Here is an 8,611-nt window from a genome sequence, read left to right as displayed (position 1 = left end):
TGTTGGCCCTGGGCACTGGAAATGATCCCAGCCTCCCACATGGAGTACCAGGAGCATATCACAGCTTGGGGCTCTCCTTCCAATGACTTTCCCGCTTTAAATTAAAATTTTGGAAGATGCTTGATATCAGATTATATCCAATTCTCCAGGGCCTGTCTGTCCTGCTACTCGTTACTACCGAATATAATCCTTCCAAACTATAAACCACAAAAATGATCTCAAACCATAAGTGATAACTATAGGTGATAAAACTATTAAATATTTACCTGACCTTTCCCACGACTTACCAATCAGCTCTTTCCCTTCTGTCCTCTACTACAACAGCCTGCCCTTTAAATTACAAAATCAAACTAGCAACATGTGGACATAAAATATGACAGAAAATTATTTCCCTTGGTTGTGTTTGTGGTCACAGTTCCCCAGTTAGCTATTCTGTGACAAACTTTAGTTGATCATTTCATCAAAATGTGTCCGTAATACATTGATGTGTGATATATTAAGATCTGTGAATCTTGTGCAGCAGAAGGTTAAACTTTACAACAGTTTTATCCAGGAGTTCCCTTTTTCATCCACTTCAATATTTACAACACAAGTATTTTGCATCTCATTTGAAGTTTCGAGTCGAGTGGGGAAATACCAAGAAATATCCAGGTGGCATTGACGTCAGTTTTGTGACCACCTACTGTTCCACTGCAGTAGCTTACACCTACAGGCCCGAATGGAACACTTTGTGCTGGGCAGAGTGATCACACACCTTTGATGATCATAGTCACAGACAGTGGTGTGCTTACTTATGTTGAGGGAGAAAAAAAAAATCCCTGTTCGTTTATTCAGTAATTATAGCTGGTATGAATGTGGATGAGAGTGCTATAGAACATAGAACAGTACAGCACAGAACAGGCCCTTCGGCCCACGATGTTGTGCCGAGCTTTATCTGAAACCAAGATCAAGCTATCCCACTCCCTATCATCCTGGTGTGCTCCATGTGCCTATCCAATAACCGCTTAAATGTTCCTAAAGCCTGCCAGAAAGAAAGAGTGAGGAAGAGAATGAGAAAGAAAGAGTGAGAAAGCAAGTCTGAGAGGTGAAAGATGGAGTTGAAAGAGAGGGGACATAGAAAGATGAGAGAATGTGGGTGGGAGAAAGGAAGTGAAAGACAGAAATAGAGATGTGAGTGAATGATAGGAAAATAGAATACAGAGCAAGGTAGAGAGAGTGAGATGCAAGAGTATCTGAGAGAGAAAGGGATAGTAGAGTGAAATTGGACCTTGTATCGTGAAATGGATAATGGTGATTCAGCAGAGAATTTATAGAGTTAGAGTGTATATATGAGAAGAGAAAGGTTGGTTGAACTGAAAGAAAAAGAAAGATGAAAGAAAAAGAGGGAAATGGAGTCGTGAGAATGTGAGGCCACATCATCAGAAAAGGCGCGGGGGCAGCACGGTGGCTCAGTGGTTAGCACTTCTGCCTCACAGCGCCAAGGACCTGGGTACGATTCCCAGCTTGGGTCACTGTCTATGCGGAGTCTGCACGTTCTCCCCTAATGTCTGCGTGGGTTTCCTCCGGATGCTCCAATTTCTTCCCACAGTCTGAAAGACGTGTTGGTTAGGTGCATTGACACGAGCAGGTGCCAAAATTGGCGACTAGGGGAATTTTGCAGTAACCTCCCTACCTGCCTTACTTGTGGCCAATAAATAAATAACAGTCCGAAAAACATACTGGTTAGGTGCATTGGCCGTGCTATATTCTCCCTCAGTGTATCCGAACAGATGCTGAAGTGTGACGACGAGAGGATTTTCACAGTAGCTTCATTGCAGTGTTAATGTAAGCCTACTTGTGACTAATAAATAAACTTTTACTTTATATCTGGATCTGTAGTATCTATACTTTCAGTGCTATGAGTGCCAATTTTATACTTAAAATGGCACATGCGCACACTTCCAACATGGGCCATTCTGGAGTCAATTTTGGGCAGGTTCTTCTGGGAGTTTGATCAGGGAGAGCAGTGTATGATGCTGATTTGACGTCAGCAGTGCCATTTTCAACTTCAGCATTGCGGCTAACTTCCTGTGTTAACTCATACAGCTGAGCATGCATTCAGCAGCATAGAGAACCCCCTCCCCCCGCGGCACCATTTAAAAGATTTGTCATTTGTTTTCAGCTGAAATACTTATCAGTTTGTATTGACTTCAGCTGAGCTTGTGAAAGTACTTGGAGGCATGTACTGCTGCTTCAAGTTGCTGAAGTTTACGGGAAGTGGCATGACATATGGGGAAGGCCTTGGTTCTACACGAACACCCACCAATTAAGGCAAGGTCTGCATGATATAATAGGCTACAAGGTGAAGCATGTAGAATCGCTGTCAACGATGCACCCCTCCCCGATGAGCTCAAGCATTCTATGCTCATTTTAAGCAAGAGGTCAGTGAGAGGATGTTGTCCGCCCCGGAAGCCTCGGCTGAACTGGTATCCATTGCAGATGTCAGATCGGCCTTCGTGAAAGTCAACCCATGGAAAGCGACTGGCACGGATGGGGTTCTCAGACGAGCACTTAGATCCTGTGTAGATCAACTGGCGGGGGTATTCACAGATATCCTCTCCTTTAACCTCTCCTTACTCAGATCTGAGGTCCCTACCTGCTTCAAGAAGATGACCATCATCCCTGTACCAAAGGAAAGCCAGGCAGCATGCCTTAATGATTACCGCCAGGTGGCTCTGACACCCATCATTATAAAGTCATGGCACGCATCAACTCTGGTCTCCGATATTGCCTGGATCCACTAAAGTTCACCTTCGCTGCAACAGGTCCATAGCAGATGCCATCTCAACCGCAGGACACCAGGATTACAAGGACACTTATGTCAGACTTCTACTTATTGACTACAGCTCAGCCTTCAACACCATTATTCCAACAAAATTCATCTTTGAACTCTGTGGCCTAAGGCTCGGCTCCTCCCTCTGCAATTGGATCCTAGACATTCCAACCCTGCGATTGGATCCTAGACATCCTAACCCACAGGCCGCAATCATAGAATCATAGAATAGAATCCCTACAGAGGGAAAGAGGCCATTCGGCCAATCAAGCCCACACTGACAACAATCCCACCCAGGCTCTTTCCACTTAACCCCATGTATTTACCCTGCTAATCCCCTGACATTAAGGGGCCATTGAGCATGGCCAATTAACCTAACCTGCACACTCTTTGGAGTGTGAGAGAAAACCGGAGCACCTGGAGGAAACCCACATTGACGCAAGGAATCTCCGCACAGACAGTGACCCAAGGCTGGAAGTGAACCCGGGTCCCTGGCACTGTGAGGCAGCAGTGCTAACCACTGTGGCAACGTGCCAGCCCAATCAGTAGGGATAGGCAACAACACCTCCTCCACAATTATCCTCAACACTGGTACTCCACAAGGCTGTGTCCTCAGCCCCTTACTATAATCCTTAAGAACCCATGACTGTGTGGCAAAATTCCCCTGCAACTCGATTTTCAAGTTTGCTGATGACACCACCGTCGTGAGTTGGTTCTCAAACAATGATGAGACAGAGCACAGGTAAGAGATAGAGAATCTGGTGAACTGGTGTGACGAGAATAATCTTTCCCTCAATGTCAGTAAAATGAAGGAGATAAGTCATCGACTTCAGGGAGTGCAGTGGAGAACATGCCCCTGTCTATATCAACAGTGATGAAGTGGAAATGGGAAAAGCAGCCAGCATAATCAAGGACCTTATGCACCCTCTTCCATCTTCTTCCGTCAGGAAAATGATACAAAAGTCTGAGATCACATACCAACCGACTCAAGGACAGCTCCTTCCCTGCTGCAATCAGACTTTTGAATGGACCTACCTCGCATTAAGTTGATCTTTTTCTACACCCTAGCTATGACTGTAACACGACAGGTGGGATTCTCCCAAATGTGTCGAATTTGCATAAAAACTGGAGTAAGTCCTGCTAATTTTTCAGCAGGATTTTCAGAATGAATCTCCCACATTCTGTGCACTGTAGAGTGCACTAGCATGAATTTCATTCAAAATCAGGGGGCGGGACCTATTCCCACTGGAGGGGCCAGAAGAATAGTGCTGAGTGCAACTGCTGATCTGTCACAGCGGAGATCAGCGCATAAACAGTAGCCCGCAGTGCCAGCCACTCAATCGTTGGCCAGCCCCGTGATCCTGCCTCCGACCCCCCCCTCCCCCCATTCCCCGATCGCTGGCCCCCTGGATGTCCGGGCAACCCCCAACCCCCGGGAGCCCAGACCCCTCCCCCGTCCCAGAAGACCAACCCCTACCCCCACTCCAATGGCTTCAGTCCTGGTCCCGCTAATCAAATTTACATCCTCATCTACGTAATTTATACAGCATCTTGCTGATTTCTGGGGCTGAACTGAGGACGCCGGAAATCTGGCAGCCGAAGACTTGCGGAGGCCATGGCGCCCAACGGGAAGCCTGCTATACGGCCTCTGCTTGAGTCTCCTGGTCCGGTGCAATCAGCCCCTACATTCTGCACCCTCTCTTTTCCTTCTCTCCTAGGTAGTCTACAGATGGTATGTTTTGTCTGTATAGCACAAGAAACAACACTTTTCACTGTACCCCAATATATGTGACAATCAAATCAAATTAAAATCTAACTTTGAAGTTTCTGTTCAGATTGCTGGCTCCCAGGCACAGATGTGTAAACTAGTTGTTTCTTGGTTTGCAGGAAGTTAGGGAGAATGAGTAGAGATGACTGAGAGAAAGGAAAACTGAAATGGGAAGAGGGAGATGGGTTCTCAGCTCGAGGCAATATCCAGAGAGTGATTCTCCTATCCAGCCTCAGTGAGCATTGAGGTGTGTGACATCTCCATTTCACTGAAGAGATCTTCACAGAAATCCACCTACAATTACAAGCAGATCTGCAGCCTCACAGCATGCTGAGGATGGGATTGGTTAGAAAGGTGACTGGGGCCTTGAACTGCTTCCCATCAAGCTGTGTTCAGGCTGTGGTAGACAATGACTTGAATTTTGCCGGGAGGAAAGCAGAGACAATGTTGGATGATTTCCAGGTCCAGACCTCACTCAGTGAAACAGTGTGCCTTTCACCAAAACCTTACAGGAGGCACCCAATTAATTTGTTCAATTAGTGATGGTGAATGAGTTCAGGAGGCTGCAGAAGAGTCGAGTTAACATAGAACATAGAACATAGAACATTACAGCGCAGAACAGGCCCTTCGGCCCACGATGTTGCACCGACCAGTTAAAAAAAAAACTGTGACCCTCCAACCTAAACCAATTTCTTTTCGTCCATGAACCTATCTACGGATCTCTTAAACGCCCCCAAACTAGGCGCATTTACTACTGATGCTGGCAGGGCATTCCAATCCCTCACCACCCTCTGGGTAAAGAACCTACCCCTGACATCGGTTCTATAACTACCCCCCCTCAATTTAAAGCCATGCCCCCTCGTGCTGGATTTCTCCATCAGAGGAAAAAGGCTATCACTATCCACCCTATCTAAACCTCTAATCATCTTATATGTTTCAATAAGATCCCCTCTTAGCCGCCGCCTTTCCAGCGAAAACAATCCCAAATCCCTCAGCCTCTCCTCATAGGATCTCCCCTCCATACCAGGCAACATCCTGGTAAACCTCCTCTGCACCCTCTCCAAAGCCTCCACATCCTTCCTGTAATGTGGGGACCAGAACTGCACACAGTACTCCAAGTGCGACTTACTGCAAGAGTTTGACTTACTGCAAGGGCAGCCTGCAGCCCTTACGGCGCTGTTGAAGGCCAAGCACCTAGGATTGCCAGGGACGTGATGGAGGCAGCATCATTAGCAGGAGACAAGTGCCACTGCATTAGGCCTAACATTACTGGGGAAACCCCTTTTTCATATATCTGTTCATGGGATATGAGCATCGCTAGCAGGATCAGCATTTTGTCCATCCCTGATTTCCCATAAGATGATGATGAGCTGCCTTCTTGAGCCATTGTAATCCATCTGTTAGAGATACACCCACAGTGCTGTTAAGAAGGGAGTCTATATTTTTGACGGTGCTACAGTGAAGAAATGGAAACATACTTCCACATTGGGATGGTATGTAGCTTGGAGGGGAACTTGCAGGCGGTGGTATTCCTATGCATCTGTTTGCCTTGTCATTCTGGGTGATAGAGGTCATGGGTTTGGAATGTGTTGTCAAAGGAGCCTGATGAATTGTCCATCTTGTAGATGGTACATACTGCTGCTGATGTGTGTCAGTGGTGGAGGGAGTGAATGTTTAATGTGGTGGATTAGATGCCAATCAATGGGCTCCTTTGTCCTAGATGGTTTTGACCTTCTTGAGTGTCATTGGAGCTGCACTAAGCTAGGTAAGTGGAGAATATTCCATCACACTCCTGACTTGTGCCTTGTAGATGGTGGACAGGCTTTGAAGAGTCAGAAAGTGAGTTACTCACCACAGAACTCCCAGTCTTTGAATGATTGTATGACTGGTCCAATTAAGTTCTGGTCAATGGTAGCTTTGAAGAGATGGGTAAAGTCAGCAGAGCATGTGAATAAGATAAGGCATATGGAAGACTTGCTTTTATCAGTCATGGCATAGAGTATAAGAGCAAGGTGGAAATGTTGGAGTTGTACAGAGTGTTGGTTAGGCCACAGCTGGAGAACTGTGCAGTTCTGGTCACCTCACTATAGGAAGGATGTAATTGCACTAGAGGGGATACAGAGAAGATTCACCAGAATGTTGCTTGGGATGAAGCATTTGAGCTTTAAAGGGAGACTGGATAGGTTTAGATTGTTTTCTCTAGAGCAGAGAAGACTGTGGAGGCGGGGGGTGGGGGTTGGAGGGGGACATAGAATCATAGAATCCTACAGTGCTGAAGGAAGCCATTCAGCCCATTGGGTCTGCACCGACCACAATCCCACCGAGGCCCCATCCTCCCCACCTCATGCATTTACCCTACCTAATCCGCCTGACACTAAGGGACAATTTAGCATGGCCAATCCACCTAACCCGCACATCTTTGGACTGTGGGAGGAAACTGGAGCACCCGGAGGAAACCCACGCAGACACGGGGAGAACGTGTAAACTCCACACAGACAGTGACCCAAGCCGGGAATCAAACCCAGGTCCCTGGAGCTGTGAGACAGCAGTGCTAATCACTGTGCCACCATGCCCGAAAAAGACAATTGCATTTCATCCCTGGGTGGGATCGAACCACCACCCTTTTGGTTAACAGCCGAATGCACTAACCAATTGTGCCACAGAGACTACATATCATGACTGAGGTGTATAAGATTATGAGAGGTATGGATAGGTTGAGTAGGGAGCAGCTGCTCCCTTTGGTTGAGGGGTCAATCACGAGAGGGCGTAGTTTTAGGGTGAAGGGCAGGAGATTCAGAGGGGATTTGAGAAACATTTGAGACCAGAAACTTCCAATCTTTAAAAGCTATTTGGATGAACACTTGAAATGTCATAACATTCAAGGATATGGGACAAGTGCAGGAAAATGGGATGAGCAAAACTTTAGTCTTAGTTATTGTTGGTTCAGACTCGAAGGGCCAAAGGGCCTTTCCTGTGCTGTATGACTAAAGCATGACTTTAGTGTTAGTTATTGTTGGTTCAGACTCGATGGGCCAAAGGGCCTTTCCTGTGCTGTATGACTCTATGGGCGGAATTTTACGTATTCATCATACTGGCATTGTGGCAGGAAAATGTGTTCGTAAAGTCGGGTGTGATGCCACCAACGGGAATGGCGTCCGTTTTTGTGCCCATTCCCATTTTACCAAGAAAAAAGATCAGGACCCCGCCCAAAACGAGCGAAATATCAATTTGCATTTTTTTGCATTCATCACTATTTAATTAGTGAGCTTCACTCCCAATTGTACCAGCTCACCTGCCTTAACCAGCTAGTTCACTGCAGCCGGATCGGCCAGGAAACCACCTCAAGCATAAACATAGAAAAGAAACATAGAAAAACTGCAGCACAAAACAGGCCCTTCGGCCCCACAAGTTGTGGCGAACATATCCCTACCTTCCAGGCCAACCTATAACTGACCACTGAGCTCAGTGCCTGGCTGAAAGTTTGAAGGTCTAAGCGCAACCCCAGTAACACTTCATTGCGTTCCTGGAGCTGCCTCTCCATAATAGTCACCAATCTCTCAATGGATGCGGCTGTGCACTCAGAGCTCAGGGTCACCATAGCGCTCATGACCCACAAGGATTCCTCCTTGACAAAAACCATGGCATGCAGAACCTCAGGGATCTCCACCAGATCTCCCTGTGCACCCAGCGTTTGCCACCATATGGTCAATTCCAGAGGCTCATTTCTCTTGTACTCAGCATGGTTCTTGTCCCCAGCAGTCCTCCCATTGCTCTGGACACGCCTTATCTTCACCATCTGCACCTGCGAGCAGTAAGTGCTGTCACTGCTGTGCCCTAACAACTCTCCTGACACAGTACCAGCCACCGGTGTGCATAGATCTGCGCTGGTGCTGAGAAATGGTGTACCACACATGCATCCCTCAATATCTCAGGTGTCAGGTGGGGGTCATCTGCCTGCTGGCAGGCTCTGACCGATGGCTCATTTGAGGGATGGAAACAAAGAGTTACATTCATTAGTCATTATCACACAG

General features: G+C 46.9%; 1 non-coding gene across 1 annotated transcript; it reads right to left on the bottom strand.

The window, feature by feature from the left end:
* Positions 1 to 7,173: 7,173 nt before the first annotated feature.
* On the bottom strand, positions 7,174 to 7,247 carry trnan-guu (transfer RNA asparagine (anticodon GUU)). The gene has a single exon. It is a non-coding gene; the product is annotated as a tRNA-Asn (tRNA).
* Positions 7,248 to 8,611: the final 1,364 nt, after the last annotated feature.

Source organism: Mustelus asterias, chromosome 15 (assembly GCF_964213995.1).
Source record: "Mustelus asterias chromosome 15, sMusAst1.hap1.1, whole genome shotgun sequence".
NCBI classification, from domain to species: Eukaryota; Metazoa; Chordata; class Chondrichthyes; order Carcharhiniformes; family Triakidae; genus Mustelus; species Mustelus asterias.
The sequence above is the reverse complement of the archived record's forward strand: the minus strand, read 5'-3'. Positions and strand labels throughout refer to the sequence as shown.